The following is a 15,671-nucleotide window of genomic DNA, read 5'->3' as shown; positions in this document are numbered from 1 at the left end:
TTGCAGTAAGTGCAAAGTGATTTAAATGAAATGCAAATGTTGAAAGTGTCGGGACGCCGGCAGCACCAGCAGCTTGACTCAAAGCATCTTAATATCATGGAAGAAGTGCAATGTTCAACTTTCAGAGTCTAGGTCCTCTGGCCTTTACATGAACTTCTCTGCACTCCTCAACGTCCCACCCTCAATGTGACATTCAGTGTGTCAGCGTATTCCCGCACTGCGTCTCCCATTTCAGCCCCCCTCACCACCAACAGCTGTTTGAGCCGACTGACGCCCACAGGTCTTCAGCTAAAATATTAACCAATTTGCTTTAATCCTTCAGATATAAGCCACAGGGGGAGCAGGATTTGACCTGTGCAGGATTACGTCGATCAATATCTTATTTCCATTCGTTTTATTGCCACAGGAGGAGCACGGAGATCAGGAGAACGTGACCCCGAGTCACTCAAATGACCATTTACCACAGGCATATGTTTCAGTACAACGTCTAAGAGAAACATTGGACTCACAGGGAAAGGCTCCTGCCAGGTGGCTCCCACGATGGAGGGTCTGATGATGGCGATGTTGAGCTCGTCTTGCTCCTGCTGCACCACGTACTCCGCCAGGGCTTTGGTGTAAGTGTACGTGTTGGGCCTCTCGCCGATGAGCCGCGGCGTGATGTCGCGCACGATGCCGTCATCCATCCACCTGAAGACAGACATGAAGGTCAGAGAAGCGCAGCTTGTATTCCATGTTGATGTTTGACCCATTTGTGCACTATTAGCATTAAGAAGTGCTTCATAAGGGCTTTAACAGTGCGTGTATGTTTGCAGAATTGTATCAGCTTTAGTTTCAGTCTGTTGTCTTCTGGATTTTCTGAACTAATTAGGAAATCAGTAAAACACTGACTTGTTGGTTTGTTGAGAAAACGCGTATCAGTACTGGGGGAAGAAAACATCTCATTAACTCTCCTCTGGCATCAGAGACGGTGTGCTGGATCAGCATTTCGATATGAAACTGAACTAGAATTGATCCCTCGCCTTCGGGGCACAAACACCAGCCCTTCATCCACTCACTCAAGAGACTCGATGAGCTTCTTGGGCTCGACGGGTGGCGGGTAGATGACCTCGTCGATGTGCTTGCGGTTGCAGTTTGCATAGGCGGTGGAGATGTGAATGAAGGCCTCGAGGTGGTGCATCTGCTTGGCCAGGCTGAGGAGCTGCTGTGTGGCGATCACATTCAGCTGCAGGGCGTGTCTGCGGGAGAGAAGAGAGATAAACATTGTCAAAGGGCGTGCGTGGGAGGAAAGGGTGTGCGAAAGAGTGCGTGTGTGGGAGTGAAAGGTTTGTGTGCTTGAGATTAAATGTGTGTGTGTGTGTGTGTATTTTCCAGATTGTTAATATCACCGTTTGAGTATTTGCATGCCAGCACCTTTGTGTTTGCTGACTACTGAGTGTTTTCCATTCAACTGAGAATTTGCAGACTATTAAGAGTCTGCAGAACACGATTATAAGCCGGAGCGGGACGACACGACAGAAACCAAACAGGGGAGGAGATAGGACGACAGACAACGAGCGGGGGAAACATCTGCTCTCCTCTTAAATGTGTTGGACTCATCATTATTTCCACTGAACGCCGCTTTCAGCTGATTCTTCCACTCATCCAGCCGTGAGCACTTCAGAAAACACTTGATGCAGAGTACATGCCAGCAGTAATTAACCTTTATCAAATCTCATGTCTGCCAAAGAAGAGAAGTCTGTTTCAGTACAGTGTTGTTGTTGCGAGTGTTGTGAAGTCTTTCCACTGATATTACAGCGGTCAACAACTCAGATTACAGAAGCACAATTATTACAAAATGTTTTCCTAAAGAATTGAGAGAAACTGTGGTTCTGGTTTGATCCAGATCCTGAAGGCAACACACACCAACACATCCAGTGGTATGAAGGGCGACAGCATTCAGAGTCCATTATTTGCCTCGAGGCGACCGCAAGAAAACAGAGAGATCGACGCAGCGCTGTGACACTTCCTGTTTTTGCTTTTAGGATTTGACTGCAACAACGAGAGAACTGCAAAGCTCTAATATGACCTCAAACTATCCTCGTGTTACATCTTGGTTCGTGAATTGTTAACATAGAACAGTAAAGAAACGCTGGTTGTGTTTGTGACTCTTGGCGAGTACACCATATAGGAATGATCCTTTAAAAGAGGTGGATAAAGATGTGCAGAGGATAAAGACCGAGTGAGAAACCTTTAACAGAGTCGTCTGATTTATGCCCCGGCACTGCTTACAAGGCTGCCGGCCAACACATGAGTAATGACTCTGAGGGATGACAGAGGCGGGAGGGACGAGAGAGAAACGGTGAGCATGGGAGTGAAAGCTAGATAAAGAGTGGAATGAAAAAAGAAAAAGGTGAAGGCCACTCGGAGTGAAAGATGGAACGGAAGCAGCGGCCGCAGACAGGACGGGGAGAGAAGAGAAAGCAGATCAATAAAAAGCTGTGAGGAGTTCAGCGCCGCAGCTTCACCGAGCAGCGACTCAAAGCTAATGGGAGTCCCGCCTCCAAACACCCAGCAGACGTGGAGTAATCTACCTCCACACAGGCATGACACACACAGTGCATGAATGGCCTTAGTATAATGTCTTTTTAACTAACCAATTAACGCACTGCACATTAGATCAAGTGGACGATGCATAAATTGCTTTTCAGCACACTTTCTGATTTCCCGCTCATCCTGGTGCGTCATGTCTGTTCCTTAAACCAGATAAACCAGACAGTTTGACGGCGTTGTCTATTTTTACATTCATGAAGTTGCAGTCACACTAACTGAACTGTGACCTTGATGATAAAAGGTTGTGTAACAAGCAGTGTGGGCAGTTTCTCACTCACACGTCACTCTGATCTAATGTCCTGTGTGCTACCTTCAGCCTTAGATGTGCTTTTAGTTATCTAGAATACTTTTCACCTAAAGTCTTTGAATATCATAAAAAGCACTCTATAAATAAAGATTTATTATTATCATCAACTTATAGTTGAGACTGTAATGAGTCCAAACTCAACAACTTTCTGATGATTTGTATTTATATCTAAATTGAGGTTTAGTGTTTGAAAGCTTTGATTTAAGTTAATTCGAGAAAACAGATGATTTGTTTGTAATCTTCATAATTAAAGCCTGCATCAACGCTGGGATATGTACACTTAAAGACACAAAGAAGAAGTCGCAGAACATGTTTGTATATGTTGGTATAAACTTGTAGGCAGCGTCAACAGATGGATGTCCTGCTGTCTGTACTGACCTCAGAGCAGCACAACTAAAAGTCAATGCATTCCAAGCTGCGCGGTGTTAGCATTAGCCGCTGCAGCCGTTTGACAGCAATCCACCGACAGACGGCCATTAAAGTTAAAGGCCAGCGATGCAGCTCTCTGTGGTATGGCTACCTGACACCAGCAAGCCAAAGCTTCAGGCCGACGTTTGAGAGGCAAACAAACTCAATACAATAGGGAAGAATGCAAAAATGCTGAAAGTGGATTATTAATGGGTGAGCACTAAACATTATTTTTAACTCTTATTACTCCGCTGGAAAAGCACTTCAGGCGAAGCAGAGAGGAGGCATTTTGGATTTAACACCATAGATGGAGAATTGTTTCCTGACTTTGTAAAATGCAGAATCAACCCAATTGAACGAGATCAATTGGACAACATCATTAGGCTACGTGGGTTTGTATTTATCTTGTTACTTTAAATGAATTCAAACTAGATATCTTCAGACACACTGCCGGGTTAGCGATGCATTCATGAATAAACCCTGAGGGCAGCCACAGGGCACACGGAGGTCACTGCGTTACAGGAAGGAGCGACGCTGACAAAAACTTACTGGACTGATCAGCTGGAGCAAGAAAATACATAACTAGGTCAACATTATATATACAGTAATGCACTGTGCCCACTATTATCCAATAACAGCGAGGAGCCTGAGGCAGATGAGTGACACAACGTCCACACTGGAGCTGGAAGTCATCACAGGCCAAACAGAGCCTAATGAACACGTTACAATTAATCACCAGATTACATGCTTACATCTAAAAACACTCATTAGGATCGTAATACTGTTTCCAAACCTCCCACATGTCTCATTATTATCTTCTAAATGTCGATCTCTTCTGAGTTGATCGCACAAGCTTTTGTGCACAGTGTGGCTCCCTGAATGAAGAAGGAACCACGTATTATTTGGTTTTGTAAACGCTTCATTTCTCCACACCCTTACTTCCTCTTTGATTTACATCAAAACAACTGTGCATCCTGTTCAGTGAGCTGCAGATTCTCACAACATGAAGTGCCCCCGTACCCAACAATAACCAGAAGCTGGGCATGTTCTCTGCTCAATTATTCAGTTCAGAGAAATGAGTTTGAAATCAAAATGGTTTTCAAATATTTTTGAATCAGGGAGTGTGTTTAGAGTTTAGAGTTTAGAGTGTTTGTGTTGACGCATTAAATCCGATCCTCACTTGAGCGGCTCGTCGAAGCGGATGGTGGCAGCGCAGTGGAAGACGACGTTGATGCAGGCGGAGAGCCTCTCGACATCCTCGGGGCTGATGGCGAGGCCAGGGCTGCGTTAGCTCGCTGCTGATGGGGATGATCTTCTGGTGGAAGTCGGGGTTGTCCTCCCGCACTCGGTCGAAAAGCTGCCAGACAGAAAACACCAACAGAGAAACATCAGCAGCGTTCTCACAAGACACCATTTGCTTTATCTCCACCTCTCTTAGTAGCTACTAAAAACACACACATATGGAAACACAACAGGCTCGCTCAAATAAAATGAGCCCCTGGGGAGACTTTCAATAGAAGTTTAAGCACCATTTATGTTAAGAGTAGCAGCATGGCCTTATAGCCAAGACTATAAGTCAACCTAAGTTCAGCAACGAGTTCAGAGTTTAAGGTTATTCATTCAACTAAAGGGAGTGTGTAGGTGTGACCTCGGTCGTTGTGGACCAATGAGTTTTATTTGTCAGTGCCATGAGTTAAAGGCGTGCTCCCTGATGAACGTCAAAGAAAAGAAATGCTCTCCCTGTTGAACACATAACACTATCAGTGCTCTGAACATGTGCCGCTCTGTTCAGCGTGAGAGAAAAGGCATCACATTAAACTCCTGTGTGTGAGGTTTGGACTGATGATTACACATATGCTCATGCACTACATGTCCGTCACGTGTACAAAGTCCCACTTGTGTGATTTTATTCCACCTTTTACACGGCCGCTTGCTCACCGAGGGCTGCAGACGACTTTCCAACATGGAGGGGGAATAAGTCGTCTAGATTTACCAGCTCTCGTCTCACACAACCCTCGCTGCCCGACACCCTGCAGAGCCCTAAAGCCCTGCATCAGAGTCCCTGCAGGACTTTTACCACTGTGTTGTACTGGGAGACACTAACCAAAGGCAGCAGAGAGTCAGACAGATGTCAGATTGAGTCATTCATTTCTTTGTGCAGTTCCAAGCCAAAGAGTGCTGTTGCCAACATGGCGGACATTTCTGGCAGCTGTGCACAAAGACATTTTTACAGACAGATAGTAAGAGATGGCATGAGAAGAAGAAGAAGAGGCTGGATGAGAGGGTGAGTGAAGGGATTGGCATCAAAGTGTGTGCTCTCTCTATTATGAAATCGCAGCTCTGTGTGTGTCAGCTGTCGTAGTGAGCAGAGCACTCTTGCTGAAGAGGACAGATGTTGAATTAAACAGCTTCAAACAGCTGTTTATATTCATGTTCTCATCCCTATCAATCTTCTGCTTTGTGACGCCGTTCTACAAATACCCCACGCGGCCCATATTAGGCACAAGTCCTGATCTACAGCGAGTAATGTCATAACCTAGAACTATTCCCAACTGGGGGAGGGGGACGCATGCAATATTTGCTGCACGATAGTATAACCCTGCCATCATTATGTAATGCAAAAATAAGTCTCCCTCCCTCTGCTCGAGGCCAACAGCTGGCAGTATCAGAGACCTACATTCTGTAGAGGGGCAGTAGAAGAAGAGATTCAAAGTGCAGCTTTCTCACAAACATTGGTCAAAACCTCTTTGCTGTATGAGTCACAGAGCTCTTGATGTTACGTCACGGCCTGTGTAGCTTAGAACAAACAAAACACCTATATTCTGTCAGTGGTCCGTCACCCACAAACCCTTGTGGGTTGTAAGACGAGGAAGTCTGCAAACACACATGAACTCTTCTAACAGTCCTGGTAACTATGTCACATAGCATAAGAGTTCAAACATTTTCAGTTATAAAAACTAAAAGGCCTTTTGGGGGTTCAGTCAGGTTGATGTGCATCGCCAGATAAATGTCTCACCTCAGTTTCTAGAATATTCAAAGCCACACATGAGACTCATTCATGACGCCACAGAGAAAGAAAACACAGCAGTAACAGCATAAAGAAACACCTCGACACTACGACGAGAAGAGTTGGCTACTGAGGAAGAACTTATGAACACATGGTGTTCTTTGTTTGGAGGGAAAGTGCTCGTAGATGTCATAAGTAATGTTTCAAACAGGGCAGTCACAATGAGGACCCCCAAGTGAGGATTTAATACCTGCCAATACCAAAAGTATCTGGCAACAACTTGATCTCGTATTCACTTCTTATCATGTAGACGTCTTCCTCTCATTGTCAACACATCAAAACCACCTGACTACAGAACATAACATACCTGTGCAGCAGGTAGAGCGTGTTCTCTCTGCCTCACCCTCCACCATCATCTGATCTGATCATCTGATATGAAAGCAATCGCGTCATGAGCCATTGGTGTGTGAGTCCAACATTAAACTAGCAGCCAGAGAGTGTGCTTGTCAAACATTGCTGAAGAGAAGGCCCATGATGAGTATTATTCAACCAAAATAGATAATTGTGAAGCACCACTAATCCAAAGTTACATTATAGAAAGTCCCAGAGGGGAGAAAGTGCATCAGGGTCAGAGGGGTGAATAAGGACGTACACTGTGGGCTTCAGAGCACTCTTTGTTCTGGGCACAAGCACAGAATGGCATTGTGGGATTGTTTAGTAAAAGGCTCTTTTCTTGTGCCAGCCTTCCATCGCTCGCATTTACCATCACACCCTCCTCCGACCCACGGGCAGCGATGAGCAAACTGCCTTGTACAGGAATACAATAGTCCACCAGTTCCTATTTCCTCAACGCTCTGCAGGGCTGTGGTGTTTTAGCTTTACATCTTGTGGTCAGTCAAACAAAGTCATGGCCTTGAACAAGCACAGATAAAAGGTCACATATAAAGTCAGTTCTGTGACTGACTTTGCTTTGTATAAGCTGAAGAGGTGGCTTGTACATGCAGCCATCCATTTGTCATTCGTCTGTGCTGGACCCTGCCATTTCTTCCTCTAAAAAGGGCAATAAATCCTCCATCAAGAGCGCTTAAAGCAGCCGCTCTGTTGATTTTCACAGAAACCCAACACTAATGGCCCTTTGCTTTCAGCACAGCAACCCGAGATGCCATTCAAACAGCCTCTCTTCTCGCTAACTGCCCTTTAACTGGGCTCAACTCTTTTCACAGCCCCTTTAACGGAGCCCTTTCCCCTGGAGCACAGGACTGGAGGAGGGAGAAGGAGCAAGAGAAGTGGCACCAAACAGAACAATGTCAACTGGAGAGAGTGCGAACGTGTCTTATACTCAACCTCTTTCAGAAGTTCAGTATAACTTCTTGACAAACTGCAGACTTTAAATATGGTCACTTTAAGTTAGAGAATAAGCTGCATCATCATTGTAAACTAAATATCTTTTGGGTTTTTAACCGACAAGGTTTCTGGGCTGCCTGTTTGTCCTTTCCCTGCTGAGTAAGCCGGAAACCACCAATCGAAGACAAACAGGCCGGAAAATGTACTGTAGTCAGACCGAAGCGATAAACAACTGCACCCTCAGCGACGACCTCCACTTCCTGACATTCTGAATTAGTCGAATACTGGGATGTGAGCAGGATCACTGACTAAGAAAGGGGGAAGAAACAGTTTTTCCCAAAGTTCTTAGCAGCGACTGAAACTCCTCCAGCACTGTTGATAATAAAGCATCGGCACATACGCCTACACATTGTGGAGGAAGTTAGCAGTCGTCATTAAATCTCAGGTCCCAGCAGGTTTCCATTTTTGCATCTGCAGAACTGACAGGGTTGCAAACTCAAGGATGAAATACTAAGTCTAGGGAGAAGAAAGAAATGCAAGGAGCCTCATGGGAAGCTGTGACGAAGGACAGACATGGCTAACGCCTGGGGCTGTCAGCACATTATGGAGGAAAAGGGTTCATCTCCACTCCTCTTCATCCCCGTCTCCGTTGCAGTGTCCCAGTGGCATGAAAACAGATTTAACCATCCGTGCCACTAAAGTCCCAAAACCTCCAGTCTGAGGTGGAAACATTGGCTTTAAAGAGTCCTGCTTATGTGTTGCAATGCTCCTGGATGCCGCGAACACTGTAGGAGAACTAAACGAAACTAAATCACACAATTAGATTTTGCATGAGGGACCAAGTGTTCTGGTTTATCTAGTTAAGCACATTCTACAAATAGTGTTAGATTTCACGAGTGGTCCACTTAAGAGAGACAATGTCTACGTGACTATATCTTTATTCAACTCTTTCGACCCTGAATCTCACCGCTTCTTAAGAGCTCAGGGAAGTGATCGAGCATTGCAGTGAGCAGCTCATCACTGCACACTAATAAAAATGGAGGGCTACCATTGTACACAACTCAATTGGAAAGATCAATACGAGCGGGCGGAGGAATGGGGTTTCGGGGCTTGGCGTTCGGTGTGGCGGTGGCATCGCATTCCAGTCTTTCAGACAGTGACCTCATGCTGAGCCAAGGAGTGCAAACTGACAGAAATAAGACTTTAGTTTATGGTGGGTGCTGCAGGCTTTTGTGTTCTCATTAAATACCACAAGGAAGTACGCCGGGAATGAAAAGTGAATCAGCTTCTTTGAGTACGATGCTGAGAGAAGTCACGTCTCAAGTCCTTGTGGGTAAGTCAAAAACACGTCTCAAGACTTCCAGGTCATCAAATGCTTAAACATTAAATGACACAGCATTTGTGTCATGTGTCTTTTCCCTGCAGAGGTCTGGACAGCAGAGAGGCCTGTCTTTGGAGCAGTGATGAGCACGACATGGCTGAGTGCTGTGTAAAAGGTACATTATGCTCAATTAGCGATAATGTGAGAGCCGCGGTTGTAGGCTACAATGTTTGTTTTTAACGCTGCCTTTATTACTAACCTTAATTCATCCATTTGTGCACGCCACGAGAGAGCCATTATTTGAATACCAGCTTTGAGTGAGAATTTACAGCAGTCACATGCTATGGTTGTGCAAGGCCTGCCTGATGCAATCTCATCACTTTTCGTTGTCCTTTGCCTTCAAGTCTCAAAGCAAGTCCAATTTCTGTATAGTTAAGTCTCTGAGCAGCCAAGGAGTCCAATTTAATTCTCAAGTCCTCATTTCTGAGACGATCTGCAGGCCGCGAAGTGTCGCAGTTCTTCTGAAAAGGGGCAAGAACAACATGAAGCCTAAAGGTACAGTGCTGCAGCCGTCAAACCAACGATTACACAACAAGCTGTGATGAAACATTTCTCGTACTGCAGCAACCGCAGAGAAACGGGTCGTACTGTGGAAGGAAAATATGGAAACAGACAGTCTGTAGATGAACTACATTATGTATAGTTCATCTACAGACTGCAGGTTGTAATCCTGATGAACATGATCCTCCGTGTGCCACCAGCGCTCCCGAAGCCTCCAACCTTCTGCCCCCTTCAGGGAAAAAAAGCTGGATTTCATTCATCTTGACCCGATCAATAACACACACACACACGGGGACATCTCCTCCAGCTGTTTACACACTATTGACCATCCTTTAAGGTAAACCTAATACTAAAATGACAAAAGACAAAGAAAAGCTCATTAAAGTTGCTCTGACCTTTGAAATATTTCATGGATTTTTTGTTTGCTACAAGCCTGCGAAATATGGCCAATAGGGAAGGATACGGATATAGTTCATCGGGGGATTTTATTACATTTATTTTATGTCTGCTTTGCCCCTAACCGCTCTTTAATATACACTTTAAAAAGGAGATGCATGTCGGGTAAAACAAGTAAACAATATAACAAGTAAAAGTGTACATTTTCATACTTCCAGTTATTATTTCATCTTTTTATTCTTCTTTATTTTTGATCCAATTGATCAAAGTGTAAAGGAAAATGAATGGAAAAGATTCCTTAATTCTGTTGTGAACTTGTCAAAACAGGCGTATTTGAAATTCTCTTCTGTAAATCCAATAATAATTTAAAAAGAGAAGAGATGTCCATTTCGTGTACCTAAAGGGCATTTTTCTCTACTATTAAAAGAAAAAGTCCCTTCTGGTACCTTTAGTGAGGCAAACAGGAGTCATGGGGGCTTTAAAGAGGAGCATGACATGACCTCTCAGAGGGCTTTGCGCCACAGTTATCTGTGCAGCCATATGGACGAGGAGAGAGACAAGCGGCTGGCAGACTCTCCATATGCTGTGAAGGCACTGTGTGCTGCAACAGTCCCCTAAAGAACCCAGTCTTCCCTACGCATGTCCTCCCTTAATGACTTCACCGGCGACATTTAATGTGCTAATTTGTTTCATAAACTGGAGTTAATTTGCGGCCTAATTATACGAAAAAGCATTGGTTCCCCGCTGCCCCTCTGTCTGGGGACGAGTTGCAGGGTTATTGGTTGCCTGAGAGTCTGCATTGCATTGCATGCCAACCGACCGCAGATGAGCAGTGAACGCCTCACAGTGAACGCCTCACAGTGAACGCCTCACAGTGAACGCCTCACAGTGAACGCCGTGCCAGCCTGACAGCCGCAACCTCTCCTCAGAGTCTCTGAGCGGGCCTCAGCGCAAGACGAGTCACCTCGCTTGCTCTCATCCCTAAAAGTTGCCGTTGTAACAGAGCTTGCTTTGACACACGCTGCCACACATCGACTGCAGGATTTAGCTTCTAAAGCCTGAATGAGTGCACGTCGGGTCGGTTGTGGAGCATGTCAAGAATGGTCTGCTCTCGCTTTAGGATTGAGAGGTAGACGCTTCAGGTGTGCCTGCACCGACAGCTGGCATCAACAGTTCAGGCAGCTCCACAAGTGGGAACACATTACAGTCGAGCGACCTGTTTGAGCCAACAGGAATCAATACATCTTGAATATTTATACTGCTGGAGAGAACACCTGGCTCCTGGATGCAAACAAGAGGAAATCAATACAACAATGTGGGATCAGAGCGAGATAATGGGCAAAAGACCGAACAGCACATAGCAGGCGGCTGCAGCTCAACACAGAGTCTGGTGCAAAGATCCTCTGTGAACCCACCTCTATAAAAGTCCTTGTACTGTGTGTTACTGTGCATCCACGAGTGTCTGAGATGCACAACTATTATTAACTTAGTAGTTGCAAGCTTCATGATCTCTCGCAGAAGAAAGGAAAACAACTCGAAGATGGATATCTGCACTGCCATCAAGATACAGACGGCATCCGGTTCTATGGCTTCAGAGCCGCTATCTGCTATCGGTGTCCCAGACATTAAGATACGGGTGTGGCTTCAGTAGTGACATCATGACGTGGCTTCAGCTGGTATGTCAGGCATGAAGCGATGTATAACTGCAACACAGACTCTCAATGAGACGAAATATTCAAATCGTTAAAGTAAGAGTTATCAGCTAAATGTACTCAGTAAGTACTTAAATCAATGACTGTTCTCCACTATAAGAAGAGTCAGACACAAGAGATTATAATTATCAATGGACTATCAGCACTTCAGCACGATATATTTTAGAACATAATCCTAAAACAGTCCCCACACACACACACACACACACACATTAGTATCTGTTACAGCTGCCACATGGATCGCTGATCAGCCTTTAAAGCAATGATCAATAGTCATTCTGCAGTAATCCAGAGTAAAACACTCGCCTATCCAGGATCCTGCCCTGTAGGCCAATTCCAAAATCACTTCCTACCCAAAGCATTCCACCGCCCACCCCCCCACCCCGACATCTGAGCGCATCTCTCGCAGTTACAGTATGAAGATGGTGCTCAGATTGTTCAAAAGTTCGCTAGTGGGTGTAAAAAGCATGCAGAGCAGGAGAGAGGCCCTGTGTGCTCAGAGGGGTGCATCAAGTGCATGACATGCCATTCACTGCAGACAGACAGACAGACAGACAGACAGACAGACAGACAGACAGACAGACAGAGCTTAAATGTCAAAGTCAATGCAGTGGAGATGCACACAGACAATGAGATTCCTATCGTTTGTCCGCTCCCTGCTCGGGGGGAGGGGGGGGGGAGGCGGCTCCAGTGATTGAATCCTTTGAAGAAAAACAAAAAAAAAAAACACCATGGGACAGATCTGATAGTCGTTACCTAGCAACAGGTGGTAAGAAAGATACTGGCCTGGCCTGAAGGACGGCAGGAGATGAAATCACTGTGCTCCTTCATGAATAATGGCCATTCTACATAGGATAATACCGACCTGAGGACGCGCATGAATACCAAGTGGTACTTGCGGCCCCGGTCATGGAAATTTAATGACATCACTTCTGAATGTGGGACGAGCGTGAGTGAGTCTGTACTTGGCAGAGCATCAAGCGGTGTCCTGATAGCGGTCACGATTACAGTGATGCCAAATCCAATGGAAAAATAGTTGGAGGGAGCGATACGGCAAACACTAGCAGTGGATGCATTCTGTGGCGATGAAGTGGGTTAAATACTAACAGGAATTCTTTTCCAGTTGACCAACGTCACATTAATGGACTTTTATAGCCAACTACATGACATCTGTTTACATGCACACTCGTATTACACTATTAGACATGTGGGATGTTCTGACATTACTCTGGTTCGAGGAGCATTCTTAGGAAAATGCGGCTCAATTGGGGGTTTGTCCCGCAGTTTGCGACACATGTGCGCTGAACACAGATCAACCAGCCAGCGGTTTGTAAGGCTGTGGCAGAGATGCATGCTCAAAAGGAAAGCCCACATTTCTGGTCAGAAGGGGACACCTACTTTTAAATATTCTGAAAGACTTGGATATTAACTGAACGTCTCTCTCGTCTGCTTTGTTGCTGACATGTCAGCGAATACCGACGCTGGTTAAAAGGAACAGTGTTACTGCTTGTTGAGGAGGAACATGCACTTAACAACAAGGTGGTTCAATAAAAAAGAGTCCTTTGTCGCTGATGTGCAGACATTACAGGGTGTTAACAGCACTGTTGTGTCAGAGTGAACCAATTACTTGGTGAGGGGGATTCTGTGAATCCCGGATGGCCGAAAAAGGCAAATAAACACAAGCGCTCGGCTAAATGAAGGGACGCATTTCTCAATGTGCCGCTCCGCTGCCATCACAGCAGCGATTCAAGTAATGAATGCAAGGTTCAATGGGAGCGGTAAAAATAGATGCCATTAAAAAAGGGAGACGGAGAAAGAGAAAGGGGAATACAGAGAAAGCGTGATTTTCTTCTTCTGTACTGACAGATTGAGGCCAACAACACCGACAGCATCAATACACACCCAGTGTCAATGTTTTGGCCCTCGTTAGGGCCAAAACAGTTTGGATGTTTTTGTTGAGTCATGCTTTGCAGCTTGGCCTGATACAGCTGACGCCACATATTTTGAGCCCCCCCCCCCCCACCCCACCCTTATGTCTCCTCTCACCTTTTCTTCCTTCCTTCCCTCACCTCCTCTTCCTTCCCTCACCTCTTCTTCCTTCCCTCACCTCTTCTTCCTTCCCTCACTTCCTCCTCTTCCTTCCCTCACCTCCTCTTTCTTCCTTCCCTCACTTCCTCCTCTTCCTTCCCTCACCTCCTCTTCCTTCCCTCCCTCACCTCCTCTTCCTTCCCTCAACTCCTCTTCCTTCCCTCAACTCCTCTTCCTTCCTTCCCTCACCTCTTCCTTCCTTCCCTCACCTCTTCCTTCCTTCCCTCACCTCCCCTCACCTCTTCCTTCCTTCCCTCACCTCCCCTCCCCTCTTCCTTCCTTCCCTCCCCTCTTCCTTCCTTCCCTCACCTCTTCTTCCTTCCCTCACCTCTTCTTCCTTCCCTCACCTCCTCTTCCTTCCCTCACCTCTTTTTCCTTCCTTCCCTCACCTCCTCTTCCTTCCTTCCCTCACCTCCTCTTCCTTCCCTCACCTCCTCTTCCTTCTCTTCCTTCCCTCACCTCCTCTTCCTTCTCTTCCTTCCCTCACCTCCTCTTCCTTCCCTCACCTCCTCTTCCTTCCCTCACCTCCTCTTCCTTCCCTCACCTCCTCCCCTCACCTCCTCTTCCTTCCCTCACCTCCTCCCCTCACCTCCTCTTCCTTTACATCTCTGCTAAAACTCAAAGAGTCTTCTGGGGTCATTGAGTTTGCTTCACCATGGCAACAGCAGCTGCAGCTGTGTCACAGGCAAATTTATTTTCATCTAAACACACTTACAGCTGCAACGCCATTTGAATAACCCTGGTTCTGAATTAGGATTTGAATCAACAGCCTACTATTGAAAACATCCAAACATACCGAGTGTCACCTGGTGGGATGGCCTCAGAACCGCCAGAGTAACGATTAAACACATAAGACCACGAGCCAGGCCCGTGTTGGCGAGGACGAGAGTGTTTTATAGTGTAATAAGATCCGTCATTTCCCACAAACTACAGTAAAAGATGGCAGACGTAATGCCACCAAGGTTACATGTTCTCGAGTTGAATCTGATTCAAGCAGCAGAACAAGTGTGAAGAAATAAGGCTGAGTGACTTCACACGCCTTGTTCCATCACCCTCCCCCCCCCCCCATCTCCCCTTGGGAGTCATAGTTTACTTCTTTAACGCACCGATATATTCAGGTAACTTTTCAATGTGAAGGTTTTACTTAGTGCTCGAGATCCGTCGGGTAACAGTGAAAACATTACGCCGCAGTGCACAGTCAGCTCTTACCTTGCACGTCATCATGTCGCTGACCCTCTGCTGCATGGACTGCCCGGCTTTGGGTCTGACCAGGAGGTAGAGGGCTTTGACCTCAGGGCACGCCCTCAGCAGCTTCTCCACCAGCACTTTCCCCATGAATCCCGTGGCTCCTGTGATCAGCACGTTCTTGCCGGCGTAGTATTCCGGTATGGACGCCATGCTGCTGCCCGCTGGGCCGCTGCAGATGTCCGTCAGTCTGGTCTGTCCGTCTGTCGCCTGCTCTCCTGAACCTCCGAGGCCCAGCTCTTCTGACACCTCCTGTTTAGGAAGGAGGAGGATATGAATGTGAGGGCTGCCAGCCACATTGTTTAAATACTGTTATCAGGAAGATGAGGTCAAACATATGAAGCCATCAGAGGCAAACACACACACACACACACACACGGGACGCCGTGACCTTACGGCTCTACTGTTCTGCCCTCCATCATGACCCAAGCCACAGCACAGGATGTACAGTACGACTACAATCACACAAAAACAACAATATTCCACCGGACCTTCTTCTATCTGCTCCCAAAGAACACTTTAACTTTTGTTTTGGAGACATCGCATGACATCCGCAGCCGTCACCGTGTTTGTTTAATATTTCTCGTTGCACAAGGTCTTACTGTCGTCACATGTGAGGTTTCTCAGAACGCAGCTTGTCGTGTTGACTCGGGGTTATCCTCGCATGATGATGAGATTTACATGGAGACTCAT

General features: G+C 46.1%; 1 pseudogene; it reads right to left on the bottom strand.

Annotated features, from left to right (window-relative positions):
- The window catches only part of LOC115028121 (fatty acyl-CoA reductase 1-like), a 33,683-nt pseudogene that overhangs the window by 6,265 nt on the left and 11,747 nt on the right, over positions 1 to 15,671 (bottom strand).

Source organism: Cottoperca gobio, chromosome 23 (genome assembly GCF_900634415.1).
Source record: "Cottoperca gobio chromosome 23, fCotGob3.1, whole genome shotgun sequence".
NCBI classification, from domain to species: Eukaryota; Metazoa; Chordata; class Actinopteri; order Perciformes; family Bovichtidae; genus Cottoperca; species Cottoperca gobio.
This window is presented reverse-complemented; position numbering and strand designations above follow the sequence as displayed.